Below are 19,592 nucleotides of genomic sequence, written 5' to 3'. Positions count from 1 at the left end.
CATACTAATCTAGTTTCTGGCCCCCTATCTCTCTGAGCCTCTTCCATTTATATTTTCCAGGATACTCTCCTCAGACAAGCTAGTTTACTTCCACTGGTAATGTGCTTGCTGCTGCTGAACTACAACCCTTTAAAATGGCGGACATGGCAAATGAAATGCATTGTGGACTTTACACCACAGTGTGCACTGTGTGTGTGCTTGAGACCTTCTGGTTCCCAGTGTGCTCATGATTTTATTATCCTTTCCATAATCTGCCTTCCCAGTTCAGATCCCCGGCTCCTACCTCATCCTGTCTTCCCCTGGGACTTAGTTCGAGCCCTTTCATTTTTACCTTCAATGCGTTGCCTGGTAGCTCTACACCAACCCCTTGGTTTCCCCTCTATCTCCAGCTGTCTCTGCTGTCCACTGGATCCAGGGAGGAAGACCGTTATTGTCATGCCCAGTGAGCCTCTTACTGGGATGTTTCGGAGGTACCTTAAATTCATGTGTCTGACCTCTTACCTGCTGCCCTGCTCCTGCACTGTCTTCAGCATTCTCTGTTTTACTTATTTACCTGTGTTACCTTGCCGTGCTAGGTCACTTTGCATCACTGTGACAAAATACTCGAGGTCACTGACTTTACAGGAATAAAGGCCTCTTTTGGTTCACAGTTTCAAAAGGCTTCGCTCTGATCCCTTTGTCTTCTTGCTTTGGGTCTGTGGTGATTGTGCCTACGACAGGAGCACATGGCAGATGAGCACCTGGAAAGCAGAGGGTGTGCCGAGTGAATGCAGGCTGTCAATAGCCCCTTGTCAGACCTGATTTCTGAATAAGCCCCACCTTCTGCAGATCTCCTGAAAAGCTTCTCATCATCCCATTGGCTGGAGACCAATCCTTTAACATGGGCCTTTAGGAGTTATTTGGAAACCAAAACATAACTTGATACAAGCTATTATATGTCTTTAGTGAAAGAGACCTGTTGTGCCAGTTCATGGCCCACCAGGGATTGATCACCATTCTTTTCAATGCTCCTCATCTCCTGCTGGCCCTTCTCATTGTCTGAGTTCTAACCAGAAGTCATATGATGGGGGAGGCAAGATGAAATCCAGAGTTCCATCTCTAGGCACAGAGCACAGTGGAGAAGGAACAGAACAAAACTAGACATAGGACATAGCATTACTCCCAATCTGCTGTTGTAGCTCAGAGGTCGAGTGCTTGCTCACCAAACACAAGGCCCTGGGTTCGATACCCAGCACCAGAGGAAAACAAGCCTAACATCCAGTGTTCTTCTCATTGCTTAGTCTTCCCTTACACAATACAAGAGAGAGTGGGTCAGCCCTAATGGGTCTGTGGCCTTTGGAGAAATCAAGGCAGCATGTAACATAAAACCTTAATAAAGAATTTTTTTGCTTGTCTACTTTATTGAACCAATAAAAAAAACTCCTTTGAGTCAAAGCTCCCAATGCCACAAGACGTCAATTGCCAAAGCCTGTCTGATAGAGCCCATTTGTTACAATCGTACAATGGTGCGGCTCACTTATCACATCTGGGCTTTCTGGAAACTGACAGGTAATTTTCTTACCAGTTAGCCGCTGATTTCTCATACGCAACAAATATATAAAAGCATCCATCATGCAATGTGAGATTTGACTACGAGCAGACCATGAAACTCAATGGCCTGCTCTGATTATTTCTAGAATCCATAAGTAAGTTCAGTTGTGTGTGCCTTGAATTTTATGGAAAGCTGATGTATCATCACTATTTCCTAGGAGGCTGGCATTATGTTAGAAAATATTTGGTTAGATACAAGTGTATTTCAAATATCAGAAAAATACGTGTGCATGATTATAAATAGCCAAAATCAAGTGCATAAAATTATCATAATTATTCTAACCAAAAGACATTAATTTTTTCTCTACTGATGTCCACAGGGAATTTTTTTCTAGGACCCTTTTCAAGTTTGTTTTCTGTTGCTTTGATAAGCAACTTAGGGAAAGAAGGGACTGATTTGGATTACACTTCCAGGTCACACTCCATCACTGAGAGGGGTCAAGGAAAGAACCTGGAAGCAGCAACCGTGAATAAACACGGCTTGCTAGTTCGCTCATAGTCCCAGGCTTTGCTAGCTTCCTTACGCAGCCTAGAAGGGTGTCACTTATAGCATCTGTGTTAACAGTAAAGCCAACCCCTCAGAAACTCCCACAAAACAAACCTGAAAAAGACAAGTACTCGGTTGAGACTCATGTTGCCCATGTGATTTTATGTTGTATCAAGTTGAGAGTTAGGGCAGACCCCTTGTCAGTGCTAAAATCTTAGATGTATGTGTTTAGGGCTAACCACTTAGGACTGAGGATGCATCCTATACGACGACTGGTTCTGCCCTCTCAGCAGCCACTGACTGCCTGGAACTCTTTATTTATGGTAGGGCTTTGTGAAATTTTCCTCCAACTATGGCCCATGTGGACTGCTATGATCTTTTCTTCTGGTCTTGGGCAGGCAAACACACTGTGGAGAGTTAATGCGAGCAGCCTCCCTGTCGTGTCCTGAAGACAGTCCCTCTCAGAGTCTTTTTACCCCCTCTTCCACAGTGTTCCCCGAGTCTTATGCAGAGGGATTCTCTTATAAAGAACCCATTTGTAGCTGGGCACCTGGGCATCCCACAGCCACTTATTCTAGGCAGTCTACCAGCTGGGCACCTGGGCATCCCACAGCCACTTATTCTAGGCAGTTTACCAGCTGTGCACCTGGGCATCCCACAGCCACTATTCTAGGCAGTCTACCAGCTGGGCACCTGGGCATCCCACAGCCACTATTCTAGGCAGTCTACCAGCTGTGCACCTGGGCATCCCACAGCCACTATTCTAGGCAGTCTACCAGCTGTGCACCTGGGCATCCCACAGCCACTATTCTAGGCAGTCTACCAGCTGTGCACCTGGGCATCCCACAGCCACTATTCTAGGCAGTCTACCAGCTGGGCACCTGGGCATCCCACAGCCACTTATTCTAGGCAGTTTACCAGCTGTGCACCTGGGCATCCCACAGCCACTATTCTAGGCAGTCTACCAGCTGTGCACCTGGGCATCCCACAGCCACTATTCTAGGCAGTTTACCAGCTGTGCTTTTTTGTCACAGCCTCCATCTAAAAGAAAAGTAAACAAATAAAATAAAATAGAAGCTTCTTTGCTGGGGTGTTCAAGTCATACTTGCTTACAAGTAAAAGGATTTGGACTTAGAAGGCAGTCAGGAGCTACATCACAGAATGGTAGCCGTGGCTTTCCCTCTAGGGTCTGACCTCTCCAGACACAGGTTTACAGTATCTAGGAATGAGTCTCCTCCTACTGAGCTCAATTATAAGGTATTGGTTACCTCAAGACACAAATGCTTCCATTGAGTCATTGGGGGTACCTCTACAGCCCAGTTGCTGTGGTTCACAGGGCTCACAGCTGCGTAAGACAATTTGTCTCAGTTGGAAGCTTGAATAACACTTTCCAGATCTATGAGAGCTAGCGCCCCACTCCCAGGAGAGGGCATCCAGCTCTATGAGAGCCCCATCCCCAGGAGGAGGCATACAGCTCTATGAGCCCCCCACCCCCAGGAGGAGGCATCCAGCTCTATGAGATCTAGCGCCCCACGAGAGCTAGCCCTACAGGAGGAGACATCCTGCACTAGGAGAGTCTGCCCTCCCCCAGGAGAGACATCCAGCACTGTGAGAGTCCCCCTTCCAAGGAGAAGGCACCAGCTCTAGAACTAGTGCCCTCCAGGAGGAGGCATACAGGTCAGTACCAGCCTGATTCCCCAAGCTGGTAACAGAAGGCTATGGCTTCTTCAGCAATAGTCCCATCTTCTTGTTCCTGAGAAGATATTGACAGTCAGCTGTGAAAGGAGTCCCTCTGCTTCAGTGGTGTAGCTGCTGGTAAAGTAACCCCATACTCATGCGCATGAAAACACTTCTAATTATACTCAGTGGGTTATAAACGTAGATATAAAAGGAAAAAGGCGTGGATTCGAATGAGAGTGGGGTGGGTGTGTGGGAGGAGAAAGAATAGAAAGGGGAAAATGTTGTAATTATATTATTATCTCAAAAATTTAAAAAAATGTTTTTAGCTGGACAGTGGTGGCCCATGCCTTTAATCCCAGCACTTGGGAGGCAGAGGCAGGCTGGTCTCTGTGATCTCAAGCCCATCCTGGTCTACAGAGTGAGTTCCAGACTGGATCCATAGCTACTGGGAAACCCTGTCTTAAAAAGAAAAATAGAACTTAGTGGGGGAGGCTATTGCCATATTTTCCCCAATGCATGAGTAAACAGAAAACTTCCATTTGAATGTAACTCACTGGGAAGTGGAGAAGGTGGGCTGTCACACAGGGATGCTCCAGGGAACTTCTGGTGATAGTGTAGCTGCTACCTGGTTGTCACTTAGAACATGTACCTTTGAAGACAGAGATTTCCCAGGAAGATCTGTCACAGTATCCTCGTCCATACCAGCTCTCAGGGACCAACATCCATATTTCTTCCATTTATCATTGTCGACCTGAGGACAGGGAGCCATTATAATCTCATCTATGTAACACTTCTCTAGAGGAGATGTCTGGGCATTTCACGCATGCAAAAGAGTCGTGCCAGAAAACAGTCTAGAGAAGCCCCCGAACGCCAGTCCTGAGGATATAGATCTCTTCTCTGTCTCATATCCTTCTGAGGATGAGCCAGGGCATAAATTAAATCAACAAATAAAAAATGAAATGTAATGAAAAATTACAGGGAAATGGATTCTGTTATCACTGTCCCTGGACAAAGCTCTCTATTAGAAAACACCCAGATAAGAAGGCAGAAGTAAATGAGAATCATGAATGCGCTACAGGGACATAATGATAGCAAGTATATTATTGCCATAGGCTGTAGTTTTCAGGGTTTACTGTGCGCTGGGCAACATTCCAGGTGCTTTCTAAATATTAGCTCTTAAATGTTCAAGACTTCCTGGTAAAGTATTCTTTTAATTTCCAGACATTTCCCAGTGAGAAAGCTGAGTAAGAAAGGAATGGACCTGCCCAGGATCATGTAGTTAACATGTGACATGTGGGAGTCATGTGATGCATGGACCTGCCCAGGATCATGAAGTTAACACGTGACAGGTGGGAGTCATGTGATGCATGGACCTACCCAGGGTCATGCAGTTAACACGTGACAGGTGGGAGTCATGTGATGCATGGACCTGCCCAGGGTCATGCAGTTAACACGTGACAGGTGGGAGTCATGTGATGCATGGACCTGCCCAGGGTCATGCAGTTAACACGTGACAGGTGGGAGTCATGTGATGCATGGACCTGCCATTGTGCCCCTCGGGGAACCTGCAGCAGAAATATGCCCTGGCCCTAAAATTAGAGCCAAAAGACTAAAATGGGCCAGCGAAAGAAACACAGTTTGGCCCTGAAATCAGAGGCACCTCTGCCCCTGAACAACCAGACTAACCAATCCCTGCGGAGAAAAACTTCTCCCTGAGAAAACTCCACCCCTAAGAACCCCTATATAAGCCCTCCACCTGTTCAGCTGCTGGCTATCATCTCCCACTCTGGAAGAGGCAGTCACTCTCCTGGATTCCTCCTTCCCAAATATATCTCTTTCTCAAAGCAGTCTTGGGTGAAGATCTTCATCTGCCAGCACAGAATAGAAGAACCTTGCTGAGACATCCCTTAGGGAATTGAGCAGGAAAAAAAAATACCTTGCTGAGATGCCCCCTTAGGGGGCTGAGCAAGGCTGAGCAGAAAAGGTAACAGCTTTTCCTCAGAGCCAGAGGAGATTGCTACACTTCTGCAGTGGCTTCCCATTTGCGGGAGTGTAGCGGATGAAGTAACATCTTGGGCCACAGAAGTGGAGAGCTCTGCTAGGATGTTACCTTAGGAGAACAGAGCAGAGCTCAGCTGTAGCTGCTCTCCAGGAGAACAGGATTTCCATATCCTGCAGGGAGATCATCCCCCACTGCACCCCAGCCTCAGGTAGCCTGGCTTCCCGACAAGTCAGGACACCATTCCCTCCAGGGCTGAGCTGTCCTCTTGTGGCTCCAGCTTCCAGAGTTGTCCTGTTGCAGCTCTCGGTATAGCCTGGCTTCCTGATAAGTCAGGCTATCTCTGCAGCCCCAGAGCTGTAACACTCGCACTCCCTTACACACAGAAGCACATGTAATATTCTTGTACATTACTCTGGGAGGTGGGGAGACCTAGGCAGCCTCAACAGTGAGAGACATAGCACAGAACCTAAACTCTCTGGATGTTCTGGTGGCGACCTCCCCATCCAGTAGCCACATGTCTTGTTAGGAAGCCAGTGCATGTGGTGGTTGTTCCTACATGCAGTCACACTTCACTCTCAGGAGGGTGAGGATGAGCAAGAGAGATAGCATAGTGGTTGAGAGCCCTTGTTCCACAGCCACGAGGATGCCAGTTTGATCCAGAAACCCCATACGAGCTGCCTGTAGCTACTATAGCACTAACTTTGAACTGCTGGGATCACTGCTTTCCTGCTGATACCCAAGCTTCAGGTTTAGGAAGAGATCTTACAACAGAGGAACTGGTAGTGGGTGATGAAAAAGGAACCTGACACCTTTTTCTGACTTTGACATACACACGCATACTCATCTGTACACACAGGTTACAAGCACTTGCACACACACACACACACACACACACACACACAAACTCTGCTTGTTTGTTTGTTTGTTTGTTTTTTGTTGTTTTTGTTTTTTTTTTTCGAAACAGGGTTTCTCTGTGGTTTTGGAGCCTGTCTTGGAACTAGCTCTTGTAGACCAGGCTGGTCTCAAACTCACAGAGATCCGCCTGCCTCTGCCTCCCAAGTGCTGGGATTAAAGGCGTGTGCCACCACTGCCCGGCTTCACTTTGTTTTAAGTTGGTGAATTCTGGCTTAGAGGCAGTAGATTTGGGCAGGCAGCAGTCTTATGTATAGCTAACTGCATGCGGTACCTTTGCATCAGTGAGAGGAGACACCGGCCATGACAAATTGGAGGGCATGATGTTTGCTTTGGCTCGGTTTCAGAGCCACCATATCATCTTGGTGGAAATGGGGGGGTGGAGCCAAGCAGCTCACACTACGAGGCAGTCAGAAAGCAAAGAGAGAGGAGCTAAGGAGACAGAGAAAGATATGGCCTCCAAGAACACCTTCTCCTGCTTCCTCCAACCAGGTCCCACATCCTACCCTTCACTGCTTCTCAATAATGCCATGATATTGTGAATCCCTTGAAGGATTAATTAGGGTCTCATGATCTAGTCGTTTCTAGAAATGCCACTGTAGACACCAGAGATGTGCTTCACTAACCTTCTTGGTTGGGTGTGTGTGCACTTGTGTGCAAGTGTCCCTGTGAGCACTCCTGTCTGTGATGTTAGCGGCTGATGGAGAGCGTCTTCATCCAGTGTTCTCTAGTTTAGTTTTAGAAACAGGGTCTCTCACTGAACATAGAGCTCATCAGTCCATCTAGGCTGGCCTACCAAGGAGCTCCAAGAAGCTGCCTGCCCCTACTGACCACTGTTTGCTTCCCTCACAGCCCAAAGGTTGTACTTATGTTCCAACAGAGCCAGCTTATTTTAGGTAGATACCGCAGACACTAACTCATCCCTTGTGTTTGCATAGCAGGTACTTCACCAGCTAAGCTATCTCCCCAGCTCTCTCTCTCTCTTTCCCTCCCTCCCTCCTTTCCCTCCTTCTTTCTCCCTTTCTAAGACTGGCCATATTCCTTCAGGTTGGTTCCTTCCAAACTCTGTCTTTATTTTGAACTGTTTAAGTTTGCTTTCTCTTGCTGTGACAAAGCATTGGCCCCAAACAACTTTAGTAGAAAATGGTTTGTTCCATCTTACAGCTTACAATCCATTGTAAAGGGAAGTCACGGAAACAACTCAAGGCAGGAAGCCAGAGACAAAACTGAACTGGAGACTATGGAGGAGAGGCACTTACTGCCTCATTTCCCATGGATCTCCTAGCTACTTTTCTTACACAGCCTAGCCCAACCTGCTCATGGATGCCACCACCCTGAGTGAGCCTGGCCCTCCTATGTCATTTGACAACCAAGAAAACATCCCATAGATTTGTTCAGAGGCCAGTCGATGGAGGCAGTTATTCAATAAGATTTCTTCTTCCCAGAACACCCAGGTTTACATCACGTTAACAAAAACTGTGACTCTAGCCCACTAAATCCCCCAGTGCCACCCAAGTGTGCACGGATGTGGGGCCATCCATGGAGCATGGGAAGTCTACTTACCGGCGATCATATACTCCAAAAGGAGTGGTTTGCCCTGTAACTATCACAATAGCTCCTTCATAAGAGGTGGGGCAGGTAATCACAGCTTCTGGGCATCCATGGGTGCACTGGCCATGTTATATCCAGAAGACAGCATCCACAGCACCCATCCCCATCCTCTGCTTTTGCATTCTTCCCAGCCTGCTTCCGAATGGTTCTCTGAACCTTGGTGAGGAAGGGAGAGTTAATACAGATGTACTATTTATGTCTGGGCTCTCGGTCTCATTCTCAGCACTTTAGCTGGTTATGTATCTCTCCAGAAGCTTCGCTGACCAAGCCTGAGAGCTACACGGGTATATGAGTATAAACATGACTCTTTAGAAATCAATTTGACAGCATGGCCATATAGGAAAATAACAAAACAGGCTCTACCCCAGGGCCTATGTCCCCTCCAGCCATGAGATTTTCTCCAAGATTATAGTATCTGATAGGAAATTCTGTCTAGGGAGCAGGCCTTAAATCCACTCAAAAAGTAGTTAGTTAACCCATATGCATTTTTAATCCAGTTACACCAAGAATCAAAGCTGACTGTCGCGGTAAACTGTGAGCTGCACATGGTCAGTTCGTGCACTTTTGCAGTCTTGCCTATAAAACAGGGATCTGCTGAGCAGGAGAGCTCAGCACCTATTATTAGCGTGTTATCTCCGAGCCTACCCACCCCCTCCAGCTCTAGTATATGGGGTGTAATTGTTTCCCCCTCCTAAACTATAGTGCTGAGGTGATCTTATTTGGTATAAGGGTCTTTGCAGATGAAATCAGTTTAATTAGCTCAACCAAGTCCACTGACACCTTGAACATCTAGCCATCAGAACTGTGGAATAATAAGTGTGTGTTGTGTTAGGCCGCCAAGTCTTGGTAATGTGTAATGGCAGCCACGGGTAGCTAATCTGATTGCTGAGAGAGGATGTATGTTTTAACAGTTCCCCAGGTGACTCACACGCACACTGACATTTAAGAAGAGCAATTTGAGCATCCTCCATGCATGCTGATGTCACCACTGCTTCTCAATCTGCTTTAGGGAACAAGACCACATTCCTCAAATGAACTGCACTGAGGGGGGTCACTGGCCTCTGCTGGAGTCCAGGAGTGAAGAGAAGGGGTTCAGTATGTCCCACTTGCTTTTCTATTCAGATCTCACCCCCAAACAGCCTGCCTGCTTCTACATCTAAATCACATAAATTATCGTGAGATTCATGAGCTGTTCCTTGTGTGATGGGCAGCCTCATGGTGCTAAAATAAATGGAGCCACAGCTCAAGCCCACTTCTTAAGGACTCCATTTAGCTTTGCCTTTTAAATTTTAATTCTCTGGGCTTGGAACGTAGCCAGTAGTCAAGCCCATTCTTAGTATACACAGGCCCTGTGCTCCACCCTGCATTATAAAATTAAATGAATCAATTGATAATATAGAACGTTATCTTTCCCCCTGTAATTCTATCAATTTTTTTCTCAGAAAGAGCATAAAACTTGAAGGAAGGTGATCACCTAGACTTTTGAGCACTGATTTGGAGCAGATGGGGAATAAGAGTTGGGTCCAGACACTGTGTGATATCCTCTCTAGAAACTGAATCCACACTGGAAGCAAATCCTTAGCTTAGATTTCCTTAGCCATGATGCTGCCCTATCATTGCAATTAACAGGGTCTCCTGAACGGTGCCCTCCACTGGCTTGCTTAGACCACAGCGAGGGACAAGGTAAGTTTGGTTAATTCTGTTGGTCCAATACGTCTGCTTGGGTACAATGACCACTGTCTGGTAACTTATACAACCCAAATACATATAAGAAGATGTATCTCTACATGGTCTGAGTGATACTGAGTATCTGTGGATAAGCAGGAAAATTATTTCTGTTGTGTCGTTGTACCTTGCAGGAGCAGCAGTTAAGATCAGCATCTCTCCTTGTGCTTTGCAGGAGCAGTGGTTAGGATTAGCATCTCTCCTTGGCCTTACAGGAACAGCGGTTAAGGACAGCATCTCTCCTGTGCCTTGCAGGAGCAGCAGTGAAGGGCAGCATCCCTGGAGCTAAGAATCAAAGCCTCACCTGCCTTTTGTCAGCTCTGTAACCTTGAGCTGCTTCATTTCCTGTACCTTATAGAAAATTAATTGTGACATTGTAGAATAATCTCAGGAATGAGTTAACATAGGACACAACTGGAATGGAGCCTCAGACACACACAGAAAATCCCACAGTCCTGTGCATTTTCATTCTCATGATCCTTCTCTTGCCTTCCTCATCCCTGCCGTACCAAGTGTCCATCTTTAGCACTCTGTAGATGAAGGCTGTGAACTTCCCCCAGGTGCTGCTTGTGTTTAGTGCCTGCGTGGGATCTAAGTGCAAGCTTACATTCACAGTAATTTTGAGTCCTCTGGAGTCAAAGCTGCCTGATTTTTCTAACCTGAATCTCCTGAGTGGAGGAATTCATGGTGTCCATAGAAGAGCCATCTCTATCCCAATGTGTCTTTGACACTCTTTGTATGCATAAAGCTTTCTTCTGCTTTTGCCAATGGCTGTCAGCTTGACACCTGCCGCCTGTCTGGTTATGTCTGTATGAATCTTCTAGGTCCCTGTCTTGGACCCCAGTCATTCACTGGAATGACTTTAGTAAGAAGACACATGGAAACCAGAGATTCAACTGCCACGTTTTTCAGACGAGAAACTTGAGAGAGATGGCGAAAAAGAAAGAATTAATTTTTCCCATGATTTCTCAGTGGACCCTCAAGGCAACTCACAGGGTTAGTGCTCTTATTCTCTAACCCCCAACAACAGACAGGAACTTCAAAGTCAGCTGTATAATGTATGCAATTGGAACCTTGGCCAATCTAATACTCGACTCACAGTTCCAGAACAAGTTTGCACCAATCCACTAAGTCATGGGACATGGCTACCGTGTGATCTCTCCAAGGTCTCACAAGGAATGCCTCAAAGTCTCACTCCTACTGCTTTCAGTTCAGTCTCTAACAAGACCCTTCCGGATATGCAGTACGATAATCTGCTCTTGTGATATGAATACTTGAAATGCGGCATCTCATTCCTGCAGCAAAATATTAACTGTCATTCATGCAAAAGGCACCATCTGATAAGGCAGTGACTTACGGGCGGTCACACCCAGGCGCTGTGATAAAGAACTGCTTACTGTAATAGAATGTACCCAGAAGGCCTCGGCAGCCTAGCAGAGAAGGCCCTGGATCTCCTGGCTCTTATCTTTACAGGAATGTTTTCTCTTCTCAGCAAACAAGTGGGCACCAGCGCAGAAGGAAGGGATGACACAGCACACCCTAAGATTTGAATATGATTCTTAAGACATTCTTATAAGTCAGTCACCTCTTTCTTGTCTCTCTGAACTCCAAATATTTCATCTAGGAATGAGGATGGTAGCGGTGTCCTTTGCCCTTTGCCCTAGGAGCTAACCTTACCCACCTTCACTTACATGTTTATAAGCAGTGCCAACTTTCAAAACTGTGAGAGCATTCAGCAGGGGCGAACATACCAGCTGCAGACCGTGTGCAAGGCACAGGGCTTCCAGTGATGTGTCCTGTTTGATTTGCCAGCAACCCAATGAAGTAGAGTTTTCAGATTTTAATCACCATCTTAGAAATGAAAATGAGGGTTAAAAAATTAAAGCGGCATGACAGTCACACAGCTGGACAATAACGAAGCCAGAATCAGAGCCCAGGTCTTTCTGGCTCCCCATCCTGATCCTACCCCCCTTTCAGCCTCGATTCTACACTATTGACTGACAGTGTGGTCTTGGATAAGTTACTTCTTAAGTCTGAGGCTGCCTCATTTGATAAGGGTAATTTTTTATCACTCACAGGGTTAGCATGACTGCTAATTAGTTTGTGAAAGTGTTGGGTATGTGACAAGTGTTTGTAGGATTAGTTGTCACTATTGTAGAGTTCGTGCCTCCACAAACAGAGATCTGCTGCTCCGTTCAAGTTCCTGCCACACTGAACTGACTTCATGACTTGCAAAGCTTCCAAACCCTGAACTGGGTGAGTCTAAGGCTACCCCTTCCCTTCACTCCTGGGCTTCACTTCAGGATGCTAAAACAATGAAAATTCCCAAGCTGGCAGTGTCTGCCTGCTATTCCCATCACGATGGAGAATGCAGCTGGGCTCATGTCTGCCCTACTCCTCATTTTCACATTGCCTCACCAGACGCCATTTAAATTGGCCTATTATGGATTCAGAAAGAAGAATGTGGGAAGTTTCTTAGCTCACATTGTTGCTATGTGATCATTGAGGTAGGGTGATTCTCACCATCCAGACAATAAAATTTGTGTGTATTGAGCATATCTTGTTTCCATTAGCTGAAAGTTGTCTCATTCAGAGAACAACCCAGTATTGTTGTCCAAGATTAAATCCAGTTTACCCTTTGAGATCAGATTTTAAGATGCAAATTAGCTTACCATCCCCTCCATCCTTACCTGGTTAATGTCCTCATATCACACTGGCTTTGGCTGGTTCTAGAACACAGCTAGTTCTTCCTGTCCTGAGCAGAAGGCCTTTGCACATCCCACCTTCATTCTGAGACACTCGCCTGCTTCCTTGTCCTCCGAAGTTCAGATTCCCAGTGCCTCAGGTTACTTGGCTTATATTTTCAAGTTATCATTTATATTTCATATATTCAATGATTATTATTGACTTACACTTAGATAATTACATGTTTAAAGTCAATATTTGAGTAAAAGTTTCCCTAAAATCTGATTCTAAGCCAAATCCAAAAGCTTTGGATTTTGTTTTATTTTTTCTTTTGGTTTTTGGTTTTGTTTTTCTTCTTTTTCTTTTCCTTTTTTTCTTCTCTTTCTTTTTTGTCTTTATATACATTTTTCTCTTATTGAAAATGTATTCTTTTCTCATACACTATATCCTGATTATAGTTTCTCCTCCTTCTACTCCTCTCAGTTGCTCCCCACCTCCCATCCCATCCAGATCCACTCCCTGTCTGTCTCTCATTAAGAAAGTACAGGCTTCTAAGAGATAACAGCCAAGCGTGATGAAATAAAATATAATAAGATGAAACAAAAACTATCATACCAAAGTTGGACCCAGCAACCCAACAGAAGGAAAACAGTTCCAAGAACAGGCACAAGAGTCAGAGATACACCCATTCTCATAGCCAAGGGTTCCATAAAAATAATAAGCTAAGAGCTATAATCTACATGTAGAAGACCTATTATAGATCCATGTAGGCCCTGTGCTTGCTACTTCAGTCTCTGTGAGTTCATATGTGCCTTGTTCTCCTGGTGCCCTCCATCTCTTTTGGCTCTTACACTCTTTCTGCCTCCTCTTCTGCAGGGTTCCCTGAGCTCTGAGGAGAGACCTCCAATTTAGATTCTCTCTACACATTTTCTAGCTGTGGGCTTCTGCATCTTTTTCCATCTGCTGCTAGAAGCCTCTGTGATGGTGACCAGATAAAGCACTGATCTATGGGTATAGCAGAATATCATTAGGAATTATTTTATTGATTTTTTTAGACCAGTACTATTTGGTTTTGCACCAGGTCTCTAGGCCATCTCATCTCTGGTTTTGGCTACTCAAACAGTGTTGGGTATGAGTTCCTACTCATGAGTCGACCTTACGTCACACCAAACATTGGTTAGCTACTCCCACATGTTCTGTACCACGATTGCTCTAGCCTACTTTTCAGGCAGAACATATTGTAGGTCAAAGATTTGGGGGTTGGGTTGATGCCAGATTTCTCTTTCAGTGGCCTGTGGAGCATCTTTTCACACCAAAGACACTAGAACATAGGGGTGAGGGTATTATGAAGGCACCAGCTTGATTTCTCCATGTACAATGAGTTGTGTGAGTATTGTCCTCAGCAATAAGGCCCCAATGTCGGTTTGCAGAGAGCAATCCTTTTTCTTAGCAGACTAAGTGGTGTGAAGATTTCCATGGGAGCCCTTTAGCCAACAAACAACACAATTGAATGTGACCCAGTCCCACCACTGGAAGCATCACTTGGCTATAAAAGATGGCCACTGAGACTATGTATCCCCCATTACTAGGACTCACCTTCATAGATTCCAAACAGTTTCCACTTCAGCTTTCCACATCACCTCCTACATGCCCCCCAATTCCAGCTTCCTTTCTCCCTCTATTCCATCTGTTCCCCAAGCTGCCCCCACCTGCTCCCAGCCTCACTCACCCCCAGTCTGCCTACAAAATCTATTCTATCTTCCCTTCCAATGAAGATACACACATTCCCCTACAAGACCCCCTCCTCTTTACCCAACCTTTCTGGGTTACCTAACCTCTATCCGTCTCTGGGGTTGTAGCTTGGTTACCATTTACTTAGTGGCTAATATCTACTTATAAGTGAATATATGCCATATTTATCTTTCTGGGTCTAGGTTACTTCACTCAGGACGATTTTGTCTAGTTCCATCCATTGCCTGCAAATTTCATGATGTTATTGTTTTTAAAAAATGATTAATACTCCATTGTGAAAATGTACCACATTTTCTTTATGCATTCTTCACTTGAGGGACATCAAGATTGTTTCCAGTTTCTAACTATTATGAATAAAGCTGCAATGGACGTGGTTGAGCAAGTGTCCTTGTGGTAGCATGGAGAATTCTTTGGGTATATGCCCAAGGGTCATTAAGTAGATTGATTCCAACGTTTCTGAAGAAATCCATACTGATTTCCAATGTGCCTATGGAAGTTTATACTCCTGCAAGCAATAGATGAGTGTTCCCCATGGTCGACAGTCTAGCCAACATGAGCTGTTACTTGTGTTACTGATCTTAGCCATTCTGACAGGTGCAAGAGGGATCTCAAAGTATCTTTGATTACTCTTCCCTGATAGCTAAGGATGTTGAAAATTTCTTTAAGTGTTTCTTGGCCATCTGGGTTTCCTTTTTGAGAATTCTCTATTTTAATCTGTATTCTAATTTATTTATTGGATTATTTGGTTTTTTGAGTTTTTTGAGTCTCTTGAGTTTTTTTAAATAAATATTTGATATCAGCCCTCTGTCAGAGGCTAGGTTGCTGAAGATCTTTTCATATAATATAGGCTGCCATTTTGTCTTATTAATGGTGTCCTTTGCCTTTAAAGAAGCTTGTCAGTTTCATGGCGTCCCATTTATTAATTGTTGATCTTAGTGTCTGCACTGTGTTCTGTTCAGAATGTCCTCTGTGCTAATGTGTTCAATGCTATATTCCCCAGGTTCCTTTCTCTCAGGTTCAGTGTATCTGGTTTGTGTTGAAGTCTTTGATCCACTTGGACTTGAGTTTTATGCAGGCAATGAGTATGGATCTATTTGCTTTCTTCTATATGCAGACATTCACTATGAGGAGCACTATTTGTTGAAGATTTTGTCATTTTCTCATTGTGTATTTCTGACTTCTTCACCAATAATCATTTATCCATAAATGTGTGGAATTGTGTCTGAGTATTCAATTTGATTCCATACCTCAAGGTGTCTGTTTTTATGTCAATACCAGGCAATTTTTATTACTATAGTTCTGTAGTACAGCTTGAAATTGGTGGACCCTTCAGCATTTCCTTTATTACTTAAAATTGTTTTAGTTTCCTGGGTTTTTTTGTTTTCCATATAAAGTTGAGAATTGTCTTTTCAATGCCTGTAAAGAATAATGTTGGGATTTTGATGGAAATCTGTAGGTTCCTTTTGGCAGAATGACAGTTTTTACTATGTCAATCCCACCAATCCATAAGCATAAGATCTTTTCATCTTTTGATACCTTCTTCAATTTCTGTCTTCAGACTTAGTGTAATATGTCTTTTATATTCACTTGCTTGGATAGTGCTACTCCAAGATATTTTATATTATTTGAGACTCTTAGAAAAGGTATTGTTTTCCTGATTTCGTTCTCAGTCTGTCATTTGTATGTATCAGGTCTATTGATTTTTTTTAATTCATCTTGTATCCAGCCACTTTGCTGAAAGATGTAGGAATTCCCTGGAGGATTTTTTTGGGGGGTCACTTACGTATATTATCACATAATCTGCAAATAAAGACGCTTTACTTCTTACTTTTCAATTTGTATCCTTCTTAGCTCCTTCAGTTGTCTTATTGCTCTAGTTAGAACTTCAAGTAATATATTTAATAGATATGGAGAGAGTGAACAACCTTGTCTTCTTCTTGATTTTAGTGGAATTGCTTTGTGTTTCTCTCCATCTAATTTGATGCTGGCTATTGGCTTGCTGTAAATTGCCTTTACTATGTTTAGGTATGTCCCTTGGTACCTCTAATCTCTCCAGGAATTTTGTCATGAAGAGGTGTTGGATTTTGTCGAATTCTTTTTCAGAATCCAGTGAGAAGATCATGTGGTTATTGTCTTTCAGTTTGTTTATATGGTGAATAATATTGACAGATTTTCATGTGTTGAACCATCCCTGCATCTCTGGGATGAAGCCTACTTGATCATGGTGGATGATCTTTTTGATGTGCAATTATTTTATTATTTTTGCATCTATGTTCATAAGGAAAATTGGTCTGTAATTCTACCTCTTCGTTGAATCTATCTGTGTATCAGGGTAACTGTAACCTCAAAAAATTAATTGAGCAATGTTCCTTCTTATCTATTTTGTGGGGAAATTTGAGGAGTAGTGGCATTAACTCTTCTCTGAATATCCAGTAGAATTCCAGGCTAAAACCATCTAGCCCTGGGCTTATTTTGGTTGGGAGAATTTTAATATGTCCTTCTATTTCACTAGGGGCTACAGATCTGTTTAAATTGTTTTTCTGATTTTGATTTAACTTTGGTAAGTGCTACCTGTTGAGAAAATTACCCATTTCTTTTAAATTTTCCAATTTGGTGAAGTATAGGTTTTTTAAAGTATGTCTTTGTGATTCTCTGGATTTTCCCAGTGTATGTGATTATGTCTCCCTCCATTTCTGATTTTGTCAATTTGCATATTCTCTTTCCATGTTTTAGTTAGTTTGGATGAGGATTTATGTGGTGGCCCCCATGGACTCCTGTTTGAGCACTTGTCTTATAGAGAATGGCACTATTAGGAGGTGTGGCCTTGGTGGAGGAGGTCTGTCACTGGAGTGAGGGGAGCGGACTTTGAAGTCTTCTCTGCTGAAGTTACGCTCAGTGTAGAACAGAGTTCATTCCTGTTGTCTGTGGATCAAGATGCAGAACTCCTAGCTCTTTCTCCAGCAACATGTCTGCATGCACACCGCTGTGCTTCCCACAAAGAGGATGATGGACTAAACCTCTGAAACTGTTAGCCAGCCTCAGTTAAATGTTTTCCTCATAAGAGTTACTGTGGTCATGGTAATTCATGGCAATAAAACCCTAACTTACATAGTTTGTCTATCTCGGCGATTTTCTCAAAGAACCAACTCTGTTTCATTGATTCTTTGCATTGTTTTCTTTCTTTCTATTTTACTGATTTTATCCCTCAGTTTGATTTTTTTTTCTTGCCATCTCTTCCTCATGGGTGTGCTTACTTCTTTCTGTTCTGGACCTTTCAGGTGTGCTGTTAGGTTGCTAGCATGAGATTTCTCCAATTCTTTTACGTAGGCACTTAGTGCTATGAACTTTCCTCTTAGCACCGCTTTTGTTGTGCCCCATAGGTTTGTATATGCTGTGTATTCATTTTCATTGAATTCTAGGAAGTCTTTCATTTCTTTATTTCTTTATTGGTCCATTTTTCACTCAGTAGAGAGTTGTTCAGTTTCCATGAGTTTGTAGGTTTTCTGTTGTTGTTGTTGTTTTAATCTGTGGTAGTCTGATCAGATGCAGGGGTTATTTCAATTTTCTTTTATCTGCTGGGACTTGCTTTATGTTTGAGTATATGGACAATTTTGGCAAAAGTTACATGAGGTTCAGAGAAGACAGTATATTCTTTTATGTCTGGGTGAAATGTTCTGTAGATCTCTGTTAGGTCCATTTGGTTTATAACATCTGTTAGCTCCAGGTTTTCCCTGTTTTGTTTTTGTCTGAATGGGAGTGGGGTAGTTAAGTCTCCCACTATCAGTATGTGAGCATCAGTATATGGTTTAAGCTGTAGAAGTGTTTTTGTTTGCTTGCTTTATTTATTTATTTATTTTACAAAATTGGCTGCCCTTATGCTTTGGGCAGAGATGTTAAGAACTGATATGTCATCTTGGTGAATTTTTTTTTTTTTTTGATGAGTATGTAGTGTACTTCCTTAGCTCTTTTGGTTAGTTTTGGTTGGAAGTCCATCTTGATAGATATTAGAATGGCTACACCAGCTTGCTTATTCCGTGCATTTGCTTGGAAAATCTTTTTCCAACCCTTTCTCTGAAGTAATGTCTATCCTTGATGTTGAGCTGTGTTTCTTGGGTGCAGCAAAAGAAGGGATTCTGGATTTGTATCCATTCTACTAATCCATGTGTTGCAGAATATCTGATCATACCATGAAGTCCAAGATTGCATTATTTACTGGAAAGAACTTGTTTATAGTTGTTGTGTGGTTTGGGCCTACCACACATCTTTAATCTAGGAGCTTTCTGCTTGAATATTATAAAAAAAGATTAAATAAAATCAACCATAGATCAAGAGTCAGAACAGGCAAACAGTTTAGAATAATGAACATAGGATTGTTAAGAAAAAAACAAAGAAAGTAGAAGGAGGTCAGGAGAAAGAATAAAGAGGGTCAGAAGAAGTAGAAGGGATGAACATTCAGTTGGAAGATCTTGTTTGAGACTAGGAAAAAAGAGGGACGTTTATTGAGGAAAGAGGGCAGCTGCGTGCTTTTTCAGGTTCTCTGAGTTAGCAGACTTTCATCCCAACATCTGGCTCCCAAGTCTTTATTGATACAATCAAACGATTGCAATTTTGTTTAAAACAATATCTATCTTTTTATGGGAGAATTGACCACTGATATTGAGCAATATCAATGACCAATGATTTTTTTTTTTTGTTGGTGGTGATGTGGTGTTTGCTTCTGTTCTTTTGATTTGCTGATGTGAGATTATTTATTTACTGTGTTTTCATGGGTGTAGTTAACATCCTTGGGTTGGAGTTCTCCTTCTCACACCTTCTGTAGGGTTGGATTTATAGACATTGCTAAAATTTGACTTTATCATGGAATATATTATTTTCTCTATATATGGTTATTAAAATTTCTACTAGGTATAGTAGTCTAGGCTGGCATCTTTGGTCTCTTAGAGTCCACAGGACATCTGCCCAGGCCTTCTGGCTTTTAGAGTCTCCATTGAGAAGCCGGATGTAATCCTAATAGGTCTGCCTTTATATGTTACTTAGTCTTTCTCCGTTGTAACTTTTAATATTCTTTCTTTGTTCATATGTTTAGTGTTTTGATTATTATGTGGCAAGGGGATTTTCTTTCTGGTTCAATCTATTTGGTTTTCTATA

Source organism: Microtus oregoni, unplaced genomic scaffold, assembly GCF_018167655.1.
Source record: "Microtus oregoni isolate MIOR12 unplaced genomic scaffold, Mior012 000027F_ref0000203, whole genome shotgun sequence".
In the NCBI taxonomy this organism is placed as follows: Eukaryota; Metazoa; Chordata; class Mammalia; order Rodentia; family Cricetidae; genus Microtus; species Microtus oregoni.
The sequence above is the reverse complement of the archived record's forward strand: the minus strand, read 5'-3'. Positions refer to the sequence as shown.